The sequence below is a fragment of the Protopterus annectens genome, chromosome 9.part0 (assembly GCF_019279795.1).
Source record: "Protopterus annectens isolate FY-2018-M chromosome 9.part0, PAN1.0, whole genome shotgun sequence".
Lineage (NCBI taxonomy): Eukaryota > Metazoa > Chordata > Ceratodontiformes > Protopteridae > Protopterus > Protopterus annectens.
This window is the reverse complement of record NC_056743.1, coordinates 299,079,214-299,093,488: the sequence shown is the minus strand read 5'-3', so window position 1 is coordinate 299,093,488 and position 14,275 is coordinate 299,079,214. Positions and strand designations below refer to the sequence as shown.

The 14,275-nt window shown below is 38.3% G+C and overlaps 1 protein-coding gene across 1 annotated transcript in view; it reads right to left on the bottom strand.

Moving 5' to 3' along the window:
• LOC122811200 (EF-hand calcium-binding domain-containing protein 4B-like) overlaps positions 1–14,275 on the bottom strand; it is a 1,881,211-nt gene that overhangs the window by 1,115,836 nt on the left and 751,100 nt on the right. The window lies entirely within an intron of this gene.

The following is a 14,275-nucleotide window of genomic DNA, read 5'->3' as shown; positions in this document are numbered from 1 at the left end:
TAATAATTGCAGTCAAAAAATATAGAGAATATGGATAATGCAGCTGGCTTATCTAATTAAAATATTTTGGTAGGCTGTTGCTACATAAAATGATTTCTGAAAACTCAAATTAAAAAAAAAAAAATCTACATTTCTGCAAGGGGAAAAGTTCCCCTGCACCACCCACACTCCTTGCAAATTATATATACCAACTCTGAGATTGCACTACAGTGGGTAAAAAGAGTAAATTCTCCAAACCTTACTGTACTGTGATCTATTAAGTGCTTCAACAGGGAATTTACCTTTTTCGCAGCTGTAGCTCGAATTTGGAAGAAATCTCCCAAACATCACTCCTGGTGTACACTAAGAAATGACAGGGGTAGTTATTTTCTATTGAAAACAAAGATTGGGGAGTTCTTATTTGCTATTCTGTGCTCAAAGAGTTGTTTTTTGTGGAGTTTACTGTTGACAAGTAATAAAGCAGCCAGATGGAAGGTACATTTTACTACAAAAGTATTTTTTAGACAACCTTGTCTACCCTGGGCAAATTTATTGCTTGACTGAAGGAAAATGTCTGTTCTAAATGATGCTAGTTAAGCTTTTGCAGGCTCCAAAACTTGTTGTATACATATCAATGAAAGACAGTTTAAATTAGTTACAAATCACACACACTGCATGGATGGTCACTAACAAAGTCATCAAGAATTCCAAAATATGTGATGGTGGATAGCATGCCAACACTCAATCCTGTGTACAGACATCTTTCTGATTTTTTTGTCAATTCAGGTAAAAAAAAAAAAAAAAAAAAAGTAGTTACTCATGTGTAGATGATTTTTATCCATTGTATGCACACCCATATTTACATTGCCTACAGATGATTTCCAGTCTATTATTATCCATTGGGGGTATCTAAAGCCTAGTAATTTGCAGGATTTACGTACCCTTTGAAAGAACACTAGGCTATACTGAGTTTCCTACACACACACATATATATATATATATATATATATATATATATATATATATATATATAGTAGATTAAAGGCATCTATGGACATCAACAGACTTTAGAACAGTTATAACAGCTAAGAATAATGTCTGGAATGAACAGCAAAAGGATGTGCAAAATACTACAAAACTACAGAACTATCAGTAGCTAAAACATTACACTATGATGATGACAAACAGTGCTAAAGCATGTTATTTTCGGAATATACAAACCTCTTGTTTTGGTAACTCAGCAAATATTCTGGCCTTGCATAAAGAATCTGAAGCTCCAAAATTTTTCCAAAAACCTACTACTACTACTACACTCTATCACTTGCCAACTTGTTTAATGCATTTAACATTTATTTCTCTGCTCCACCTTCAGATATAACTCTTGTCATAAATGTGCCATCAACTCTTCATTATCACTTCACAAAATAATAAAATACTCTTCTGTTTTAAAATGGTATTTAAATACAGTGTTGAATAGCTCCTTTTAAATCCTTGACAATAAATACGGTCCACAGTTTTGTTACTTCCATCCCAATATTCTCACTCTAACATTCATTTTAATTTAACTTCAAAAGCAGGAGCAGTAGCTCCTTGTTTCAGGCATGATCTCATCAACCCTTTGCTTAAATTCCCATTGCCTTCCAATGCCGGATGTTACAAAAAAAAAGTAAAAATCTGCCCTTTACTGTAGTGAAATTTTTTTATATAAACACTTATTTAAAAATACAATAGAATAAAAAATAAAAAAAGATATTCACTCATTTGGCACATTCTTTCTATAGATAAAAAATCAGTATCCCTCAGGGACTGATCCTTGGACCACTCCTTTTTGGTATATACTTCTCTAACATTAAAGCAGGCACACAGAGACTGTGGTAAACAATGTTTGCCAATTACTGCAAACTTAGAGTCATCATAAATACCCAAAATGACCTATGTGTTCTCAAAAAGGCCCTAACTCATGATAACAAATGATTCATGGACTTTTCACCATGGCCTCAGACCAACTACCAAAAAATGCACCACCATGTTCTATGTCAAACCTGGACACTTCTGCTTCAATCATATAAGTGAGAGCTCCCCATAATGAACTCTGTCATTAGGGACTTTTACTGACAATGAACCATCCCTTTGTCATCTGTTAGGAAATTCTTTTATATATTCCGAATAATACCAGGGGTATATCTTCTAGTGCCAAATATAAAAAACAAGTCTATGATCTCACAGAATAAGAGAAAAGGGAAAAAGCAATAAAATCCAGCACTCACCTTCTTACTTCTCTACAAGTCCACATGTCATTACAAGATGCTAGCAACTTTCCACTGATGATGTTCTGGGTATCAGTAAACTGGCTGATGGCATTAGTCTTCCTAATTTTCATATAAACAGAATTTTCAGGTAATTCCTGTTAGAACTTGGTTAATATGGTTGTGCTTCTGACACCTCGGTTGGTCCTACCTTAGTGAAGTTGACCTCGTACATTTTCATATGAACGTTTAGTCAGGTCTATGCTGTTATTAGGATGTCTAGATTACACTATTCAGTGGACAACACAATTACTGAATTTTGTTGCAGATACTGAGCAATGATATTTATGACCTAAAGATCATCACTTCTGACAAAACTGATCATTGGGGAGGTCAGTAAACTATTTTAACATTAATAGATTTTGCCTTTGATCTGTAACTAACTTCATTTATATCCAGTTTTATCTGATTAAAATCAAGGAGTGAACAAAAGCATTCAAATGTACATGCAGAAAAACAGAAATTGCACCACTAGATATTACTATCAGCCAAACAGCTTGGATTCCAAAAAGCCCACCTGCTCAATGTTGTTGTGTCTTTCGGCTTTTCCTGGTTAGGGGTCGCCACAGCGGAACTCTGGTCCACTAATGATTGGCAGTAGATTTTTATGTGCCGAGTTGTCAGCCCTGACGTACAACCTTCAACAAAGGTATGCCCATTCACATATGTCTCCACACAGAAGACGCTTTAGCTGAGAATCGAACAGGACAACATCTTACTGTGAGGCGACAACGCTACTGCAGCACCACCATCGCAATAAATCCACAAAATATTTAAGAATTTAACTCCACAAATAAAGGACTTCATCAGAATAAACATCACGGATAAATCAAGTCTAAAAATAAAAACATATATAAAAATGCATATTTTTTAAATGAACAAATTAATTGACCAAAATTCAAGATTCTATATTAGTATGCACACACTACATAAAATATAAAAATTAACGTTCCAGACAGGTAAAAGTGAAACAGCCTGAGTATTACTAAAATATTTTTGTAAAAATTTTATTGTAAATATATTTAAAATAAATATATTTAACAATGAATAATAGAAAAAGGGTAGTTCGGAAGTAAATAAAAAAGTTTACACCAATAATCTAGTCTACCTTAGAGTCAGGACCAAGGCTATCAATATACAGTCATCACATCATGGTATATTACCAGCATCTGAAGTCAAATGCCAATATAATTCAAGGTACTCAATTTTCATTTCCCAAGGTTCTCCTCTACATAATGCTATTGTTATCTAGATGCAAATATAGATAAAGCAGAAGTAAATAATGGATTCAAATACACTTTATCTATATTATACCAGTGAACATACTATACAACAGAAGAGAAGTACAGTAAAAGGAAAATTCATTAGGATTACACGGATGGCTTCAGAACATAGGGATTACCTGACTGAATATCAACTACTTATAAACATGTTTAATGAAAGGGAGCACCCTATGGATATGGTGGTTTTAACTTTCCACTCTGATGAAATCCTAGCAGTTTGTGGATGAAAACACTCACAGATTTTATGTATGGCATTAAAATCTTAAAATATTTCATGGATTTAAAATATTAAACATTTTGTGGCTTTATTGACTAGGTTTGCCTTTTGGAATCCAAACTGTTTGGCTGACAGCAGTATCCAGTGGTGCAGTTTCTGTTTGAATTATCTAGTTTTACCTGAGCAGAACCCAATATAAGGACTAATGTAGAATGGACATCATCCACGTGTTTCAAGAGGAAATTTTACACAATTCATTTAGATACTGTAGTTGCCTCTTTTTCCCTTTTACTCCTAAAAAAGACACAGTTATGGCAGAGATGAAAGATTATTTTATATTTGATTGCAGAGTATCACCATATTTTTCCTCCTACAATATAGAAAGGAAACATATCACAAATATTTTGATCTGAGTGATATGAAGTGATAATCGGAAGTTTAATTCCTGAGCATTATGGATACTGTGCACATGAATCCTTTAGCTGCTGGGTCGTGGATATATGTTTAAACTTAAAAGAAATCATGGCAAGACCATTTTCTTTGTATCAAGAATTTGTGAATGGTGATATAGACAGCTTCAAAAAAGTACATACGTTAATTATCTGAGTTTCTAAAGAGACTTCATCTCAACTTTACTATAAAACTAATTTCAAGCTTTACTCCCTTAATTTGACTGAATGCACTGTGGTTGATCTTGTGACCCTGAACGGGAGACATTGTGTTTCACTGAATCAATAAACTAATGCCAACCATCCCTGGTTATTATTATATTTGCCCCCCCCCCCATTATCATCATGTTTGATCCCATTTCCTAGCCTTGTTTCTCTAATGAATTCTTTCCTCCCCTTATGGCAAGAATAATAACACATTTCTTCTCTTCAGGACGAGACTTGAGTGTGCTAGGAATAGTGCCATCTCCCAAGTTAGGATAAGGGATTTTCTATCTAAGCCTTTACTCCACACACTTGCCCAATTAACATTCCTTGTGAACAGCATGTAATGGGCATGGCAAGCGACTGCCATGCTCTTCCATAAGAGACATGTCCACAGACATTGCAATCCACAGTAAACAAATGTGTCCCTTAGTTTTTCTAGTATCCAAGAAATTCTTATGGAGTTGTATGAGTTCAGACACATTCCACATCCCTCATCCCTAAGAGATGCAAGTGAGCACAGCCACATTACTCCTGTGTCACTCCTGTTTGTTCCTTCAGTGCTGGGATTGTTACCTGAACCCTGGGGTTAATATGGCTCATTGTCTAGGCTGTACCCCTATACTGCAGAAAGCTATTATTATCAGCTTTCATTCTTTTATCTCAGGACTCTCATGTTTGACCCACATTACTATTACTCCCAGTGTATTACCCTTACTCCATGTATGTACATTGATATAGCCACTCCTTACTTTTCAATAATACCTTATTTCTTATATTCTACATGTAGTATGTGTAATCTCATCTATCTTGGTCTTGTTTAAGGATTACTATTTAACCATATTCCTAACAGAAAGATCAGAAAAGCTGCTTTTCACATGTTGTCAACCTGTACTGTACTGCTAACAGTGCAAACTATTGTAATAGTTGTCTGTTCACTCAGAGTTGATCACCTCCTATATTTAACCTCTCTTCAGAGAAGACCGAAACATATCTTATAAAAGGCAGCATGGTGGCTGTGTGGTACAACCTCTGCCTCGTAGCTCCATAAGCCAAAGCTCAGTCTAAACCTCTGGTCTGTGTCCATTCCTTCACATTTTAACTATGTTTGCAGATATTGTCGTTTGGGCACTCCAGTTTCTTACTAACTTAGAAAAAAATGCTTTAGGATTGCGAACACTAAACCTTTTACATTACACTGCATTTACCTTTGAGTTCTAGGCTGTCCATTAAGGACCGATTCACTTACCCAGTTAAATAAATAATTAACCTATACCTTAAATACATTCCCAGAAATTAGGCTAACTCAAGCTTTACCACTTCTGCTTGAATGACAATATACACTACTTATGCATAAGCTATTGATGATTAGTTTGTCAGTCTTCAAACTGGAAAGTTAAACACAAACAATATTTATCAGGAACGTGGAGGCTCCTGAAGCCACAAAACAGAAGTGAATAATTGTCATTAATGCATAATGCAGTTTCATTAACTGATGCAAAGCTCGAACTTGACAGTCAGCATTCAAATTAAACAAAAAATCTACAGCAGTGAAATGTCAGATGTGTATCGACAATTGGAGAAAAATACCAGAAAATCTAATTCATGAACCAAATTTTCATTTTTTTCCCTGTGACAGAATATGTAGGATGAAACAGTGATAGTGAAATGAAGCAAATTAATATATTTTCAGCTTGCCCCTTGAAACACACTTATCCCTTTCAACTAGCATTAATACTCAATACGGCAATATGCTGCACTTCACACACTGAAATTATACACTGGCACATAGATTAAGATACTCAAAACACAAGAGGAAGAGAAGTAATAACAGTTCTAGGCTGTGACTCTTTCTTCTCCCGTACAGAGGGCTCAGAAATACAAAAATGATCTCAAGTGAGATATCTGCTCTGTACTACATATGCAAAGTGAACTCAATATGTTTAACAGCTTTTCATATGCAAATAATCTCTTTCAACAAACATGTCATCTGTCAGCTACAATAGCTTTAACTCTTCATATAACTTATATTATAGTTAAATTTTTCGTAGAAAACCTGTGCAATGGGTTGTGCTAACTGGAATTTCTACACTTTTTTTTTGAACATGGCATTCTTGAAAGTTTCACCAAGAAAGCACAAGGTTTAGATAATTGAATTATGTGATAAAAGGCCTTCAGCTCAAGGGATTATTTTCAAAATATAAGAAATATGAAGCTAAGTAATGAGTCACGGACTGAAATATTATGAACACTAGACTGTAATTCTGTTAGAAAAACAGATGGGTGTCAGAGAACAGCGTGCCGTACCTAGTCTATCCACTTTGCCATGCTGTAGACAAGCGCCTGATTCCACACTACAAACACATTATTTTTCTACTTATTCTTAAATCCCTTAACATGGTCTCTATGTTTCACGTTTTTTTTAGTGTGCAGTCAGCTTAAGAGAGTTACTCTGCTTACATGTGTTAATACCTAGTAGCTCCTTTCTAGACTTTAAGGTTGCTTTACATTCACTGCAGATCACACACAATGATTTAAAAAATAAAAAACAGAGAGGGCATGAAATACTAAACATAAAGCTTTCTTTCGGTAATCTTTTTTATGCTATTAAAAATAATAACAGTTATTTCAGGTTATTATTTTTCATAAAAGATGTTCCCTAAATTTATATCCATGAAGTCTAAACTCTGAAAATGTCACATGATCAAACAAGTGACACACAGGGTATCATAAAACATACAAAACACTTATTTTTTTGGATTGGGAAAGCCTCCTGCATACACACTTCCAGACTAGGTAACTCCAAGGTTGTAGAAACTCAACACTAGACAGACGCAGTGCACACTGCTGGCTTTCTAATTAAAACTGCAAGGGGACTGAATTCATTACGAAACTGTGATTGAAATCCCCACCCCTTAGATTACAACTCCTACTCTAAGTATTCAAGTGGTCATTTAAAAATACAGTCTTGAGAACCATACTTTCCCATGCATCTTAATATGACTCTTCAAAGCTTCCCATCTGCTTTTAACATGTATCTTAACTAATTTGTCCTAGGTTTCATTCAGTTCTATGCACAAAGACCATTTACAAATATTCTGCAGTGCATGCAGCATTATGATTATGCTGTGATATCCAGAAAAATACATATCAGTTAAGTGATACTATACTGTGAGACCTAATCTTAACAAAATATAAGCATCCCCTATTAGAGCTTTCTTCTCGAGGTGAATTTTCTGGCATCCATGTCTGAAACACATAACAAGCAGGTAATGATTGGTGACCCTGTCATAACCTTGTATATTTTGAACAGTACTTTACTATGCATTTTAACAGATATGTGCAAAGTTCATCTTCTGCATGCAATTTGTACTGATATTCATTTGACTGATAGTTTATTTTATTTTAATTTGATAAGCAGTACTTTTATATATAAATCTAGTTAAATACTGCTAATCATGTTTTATCAAGGTCAGGTTTACAATGATCAGCACAAAATGTGACCAGTCACAATACCATTAGATTGTCAGGCACCCCGTATTACTGCTACACAGGTTAAAACAGCACTGTCCAAGGCCAAGAATACAGCTTCTATGGGACCTGACAATATCCTTGGCTGTGTTCTACATGAACTACTGAGTGAACTGGCACCTCACCTGTGTGCCCTGTTCAATCACAGCCTCACCTCAGGCTTTGTCCGTACCAAATGGCACACTGCTACAGTCATCCCTCTCCACAAAGGAGGAGCGACTACAGACCCTGGGAACTATCGCCCCATTAGCCTGACGAGTCTGATATGAAAAGCTATGGAACACATCATCATGGACCTAATAAACAAGGATATAGGGACTCTCCAAACTCTGGATCCCACACAGTTTGGTTTTGTGAAGGGTATATCATTGCCTGCTCAACTTGGTCAACTTCTTTGAGTTAGTCACCAGAGCTGTGGATGACGTTAAGGTGGTTCATACAGAATACCTTGATCTGGCCAAGGTCTTTGATACCATTCCCCACTCAGGAATCAAAGAAAAACTCACTAACTTAGGCATCAACCCCTATATCACTAGGTGGGTTGCAAACTGGCTCACAGGTAGACCTCACAGTGTGAAAGTAACTGACTCCAAGTCAGACTGCCGACCAGTCATGCGTGGAGTCCCACAGGGTTTGGTCCTGGGTCCTCTCCAGTTTGGTATCTACTTCTCTGAAGTCCAGGCCAACAACAAAGGGACGCTGGCTGACAAAGTTCACAGACAATTGCAAGTTGGGAGCTATTATTAACTCCCAGAGTTATGATGACATCCTACAGAAAGGGCTCAATGAGACCAACGACTGGTGTCAGAACCATAGCCTTAAATTCAATGCCAAAAAATGTCATCATCCTATTTGGGAAAAACCTGGTTCCCATGAATTACCACATTGATGGCTGTCCACTGAACACAGAAGGTATTATAAGAGATCTGGGAACACAGCTTGACAGAAGTCTCTCTTTTTACCACCACATTGCCACTGTGGTCAGAAAGTCCTTCTATGTGGCACATCTCATTACTAAGGGGTTTGTATACAGGAAGAAAGAGGCCATTGTCTCCCTCTACTTGTCCCTCATTAGACCAGTCATTGAGTACAATGCCTCATTTGGCATGTACCTCAATAAACACCGGCGACAACTGGAGAGGCCGCAAAAGTACCTCACAAAGAGGATCCTAGGCCTTAAACATTTGTGCTATATGGACAGACTAAAAAAAAAACAACTATTCTCTGTCTCATATCACCTACTTAAAGGCAATTTCTGCTTGACTTACAAAGCCATGTGTGACCCAGCTCTGTTAGAAATGCTACATCTAAAGAAATCCCAATTCCTCCACACCAAACACTCGAGACCACAACTTCATTAGCAGAATCAACAGAACATGCTGAAGGGACAGGTTCATAACCCAGAGACTGCCCATGCTATGGAACAGACTTCTCATACATGTCAAGCAGAGCACCTCATTGACCCTCTTCAAAAGAAATCTTGATGAGTGGATGGGAAATAGAAAATTCACCCCAGGGATCACTCCAGTGGCTTTACTCGACAGAGGCACTGGGAACTAAGGTCAGATGGCATGATGCCAGGGTAATCCGATGGGCTAGGCTTGTAAAGGTCCTGGGGCCATTAGCCTAGTACACACCTATGAATTCTAACTAACCATCTCTGCTATTCTGTGAATTAATGTACTGCCTTTTTAGCCCAGGTTATTCCTGAAAAGCATCTCTGGACCAGTGAAGATACCCAGTTAGTAAATAAATATATAAATAAACAAAATCTGTGTGTACACCCCCTGAAGACTCACTGAATTAGCATAATGGCTGGGAGCAGAACTGCAATGCATTCTTCAAATTCTTCCTTACCGAGTTTGAAACTGAAAACAGAGATCCTAAAAGGTCATTTTAACAAACAGGACAACTGTTACTTTTTGGAAATCACCAATATGGAGCGAAAGAGTAAAAAGTAAGAACAAATAAGCAAATGCCATAGATTAGTAATGTTACTGGGGAGATTTACATTTACGAGAAACAGCCTGTGTCATGGCACCTAATTATGGTTCCCAAGTTTTCAAATGAATAATTCCCCCAATAGATTAATAAACCAAGTTTCAAACAATAATACAGAAAAAGTAGCTTATCCACTTTCCTGATAATTCATCTCTAGTTTGAAACCATATATCCCTGTCAAGAAAAAGTCATAGAAGTGATGTGTCTAAAAATTATTAATAAAAAACCTTTCAAAGTAAAGTCCACTCTTGTGCTATCTGTTGGCCCCTGCCACAGTTATTCATCTTCTTGCAACTTACATTTGTTAATATATTCTGCAGGTCTGCACTTCCACAATTAACAGAGAACATATGCTGTCCCTTCCATGATCTTGCAAGCCTTGGTTATTATTTTTCTAACATGATCATGACAATAACATAAAATTCCTAGATATGAAAAGTCTGCTTCAATGTGGCATTTATAGACATATCTTACGGACATTTTCCCAATCAAGTCAAAGCAATGACTAAAACGCGTTTGTTTTAATTGTTGAAGGTGATTTATAACCCCTTTCCTTAACTGCTGTGACTTAGGAATTGGTTACATAAAGTAAGGTTGCACCCCTAATTACACAGGCTGTTTTTTACATCTGTTATTTTTTTGAGCTTGCAAGACCTGCTAATTATGCAGAGAACCTTTCTTTGCATTCAGTGCCTAGAAAGTTCTGTGAAATTATAACAGCAGAGCTGAACCCTGGTGTACACCCACTCCCACTGGGAACTCCTCAGTGAGGCCAAACACTGTTCGTACTTGAGTCACTGGGTCCTTGTACATAGCCTGTACTAATTCTACCAATGTTTCTGGGACTTCAAACCACCGCAGTACTGCCCAGATCAGCTTTCTTGGGACCTTGTCATATGCTTATTCCAAGTCTAGGAAAGCCCAGTATGACTCTCTCCTCTTCTCTAGTTTCTTCTCAAGTATCTGTCTCAATGCAAATATTGGGTCAATTGTGCTGCATCCTGATCTGAATCTGAACTGTTCATCTCTCATCTTACATTCTACTATTCTGTGTATCCGTTTATCAATCACCCTCTCCAGAACTTTCATGCAATGTGGTAGGAGTTTGATGCCTCTGTACTGTCCACAGTTGTGGATGTCCCCTTTGTTCTTGTACACTGGCACGAGTATGCTTATTCTCCAGTCATCTGGAATACGCCTTTCTCTCCACACTGCAATTAGTACCCTCAGGAGCCATTTCTCCCCTAGCTCACCCAGCATCTTTATCATATCTGCTGTGACTTCATCTGAGCCTGCTGCTTTCCCTGACTTCATTTTCCTTAGTGCTGCTCTTACTTCTTCTAAGCTGGGCTCATCTTCTACTCTCATTGTAGGCTGTTTCTGGGGCAGTACTGCTTCTGTGGGGTTTTCTTCATTCAGAAGCTGCTGGAAATACTCCAGTGAGAGACCAGATGGCTTAGTGGTTAAGGTCTTCGCCTCCGATGCACAAGGTACAAGGTTCGATCCTGACCTCCGACTAATGCCTGTTTGGAGTTTGCATGTTCTCTCTGTGTCTCCGTAGGGTTTCTCCCATGTCCGAAAAACATGCTGAGTGTTTCCATCTCAAACTCACCAATGAATGGAGCTGTGGGCAGCAGCACAGACTCTACATGGGTCCCAATTGGGGGAAGAGTTGTAAAAAGACCAACCGCTTTGGGCATCTATTGTGGTGCGCAGTATCCTCAAGATAGGAGAACACGGATCACAAACTGCACGCCGTGGCAGGGCTAGCCACTCGACGGTGTAAAATATGGCTCTAGGTGATTCGGTCATGTTGACTGTCGCCAAAAAATGGGCATGGGTAGTTACCGGTGTAAGTGGGTTGAGGACCTGGCCTACTCTCGGACCCATGCCAGAGACCCATGCTAATGGTGGGAGGGATATATGTGCCCCTATTGGCCAGTGTGTGCTCGCCATAAAAGCCCAGCAGCCAGTGTCTAGTTGCCCAGCCTGGGTTACCTGGGATAGCTCTGTTGAGTGAAAGCTGGACATAAAACCAACCAACCTGCCAAACATGAACTGAGAATTGCTACGCTTAATGTAGGTTCACTGACAGGACGCAGCTTAGAAGTGGCTGACATGATGATACGGAGGAGGCTGGACATCCTATGTATCCAAGGATGGAGATGGAAGGGCAGTGCAACAAAGCTACTTGGCTTGGGATCCAGAATCTACTACTCAGGTGGTGGACAGGCTAGAAATGGTGTAGGAATTGTGGTGAGACAGTGGCTTCAGAAGTCAGTGAGGGATATCATCAGAATTAATGACAGACTCATGGCAGTCAGACTCCAGTGTAATGACAGGGCACCATTCATAACCTCAGCCTATGCCCCACAGCAGGGTTGTGATAGTGAGGAAAAGAGTGCATTCAGACAGCAGTTGCAGAACCTACTAGATAAAGCAGGACAACATGAATTGGTGTTGATAATGGGTGACTTAAATGCACATATCGGGACAGACAGAACATGATATGAGGACTGCCTGGGTCCACATGGGTGGAGCAATAGGAATAAAGATGGAGAAGCCATTCTAGACTTCTGTCTGGCAAATGGTTTGATATTAGCCAACACATGGTTCAGAAAGAGAGACCGTCACAAGATCACATACAATAGTAGCCAACATGCAACTCAGGTAGACTTCCTCCTAGTAAGGAAAAGGCACTGGGGTAGAATCCATGATTGCAAAGTCATCCCCAGTGAAACAGTCGGTTCACAACATAAACCAGTAGTTGCCACAATCAGCTGCAAGCAGTAGTCAGAGAAGGTTCTAAGGTCAACAGAGACCAGGCTGAAGACCTGGAAGTTGACTGGAGAGAAAGTACAGCAGTTCAAGGAATTACTCAGGGCTCTAGCACCCCAAGAAGAGGAGGAAATAGGTGGAGTTGAAGAAGAGTGGCAGCGCCTAAAAACAGAATGTGTTAGGACTACAGAAAAGATATGTGGCCGAGCCAGATATGGAAATAAGGTACATAAGGAAAGCTGGTGGTGGAATGCAGAAGTGCAGGAAGTAATCAAAAGAAAGAAGGAGTGCAGGAAGAAGTGGGAGATTGAAAAGACTGTCCAAGCTAGGAAGGACTACTGGTTGGCTAACAAAGAAACTAAGAAAGAAGTTGCAATAGCAAAGAATAGGGCATCAGAGGCGCTCTATCAGCTTTTGGAAAGTGACTCAGTAAGGGGCATAAAGAAACTATACCAGGTTGCAAGGCAAAGACAGAAAGATAAAGAAGATGGTCAGACACCCTTCATAAGGGATTCCAGCAACAACCTGCTTACCAACCCACAGGACATCAAAGGCAGATGGAAGGAGTATAATATATACATAACATAGAATATTAAATATTAGAATATTTCCAAAATATAATAGCTAATGATGTAAACCTTTTTTGCATTTATTAACCCTTCTGGATTTCAAAACAGGTTTAAGGGGGACACTGTTACTTAGACCATGTCCCCTATGAGAACCTAATTTTAGAATCCACTGTAATTCTAGAGTTTCAGTTCTGTTTACAATATCGCCCATTCTAATGTTGTCTTCTACCACTTGTAGTGCCTGGAATAAGAACGTATATTGTGGTCCTTCCTTTAAAGTCTGCTTAGCTAAAGCACTGTATTCCAGACCTCTAGTGGTGCAATAAATGTGGTCTCTAATGCACTCCCTGAGATGTCTATTTGTTTTCCCCATATAAAATTTAAAACAGCATACACAATGTGCACAATATATTACATTTTTAGTATCACAGTTAGCTTGAGTTCTCAATTCACATAACTTTCTTATCTCTGGATGTCTGAAAAACCTTGACTCATCAATGTATTGACAATGGGCTCATTTCCTACACTTTCGTGTCCCCTCCAAAGTATTCGGATAAGAATGAATTATATTATCATTTCCATTGCATAAAAGCGGTTTCAAATTCTTCTTATTCTTGTATATGAAAGTTGGCTGACGCCCCACAATAGCTGTAGTATCAGGGTTTGTGAGTAATATAGACCAATTTAACTTAATAATATGTTGAATGTTAGAAATATTTCGAGTATACGTAAGGACTAAAGGTACATGGTCTAATACAGATGATTCCATAGTTCTATGTCTGGGCCGATTACTACAGTAAGGGTAAGCTCGGTCCAGCCTCTCATTGGTCACCTCTCTACAAACCTGAGTAACCTCATCTTTACCATAGCCTCAACTCTCAAATTCACCTGTCAGTTGGGTCAAACTCGATGTAAAATCACATTCATCGCAAGATAACCGGGATATCCTAAAGGCTTG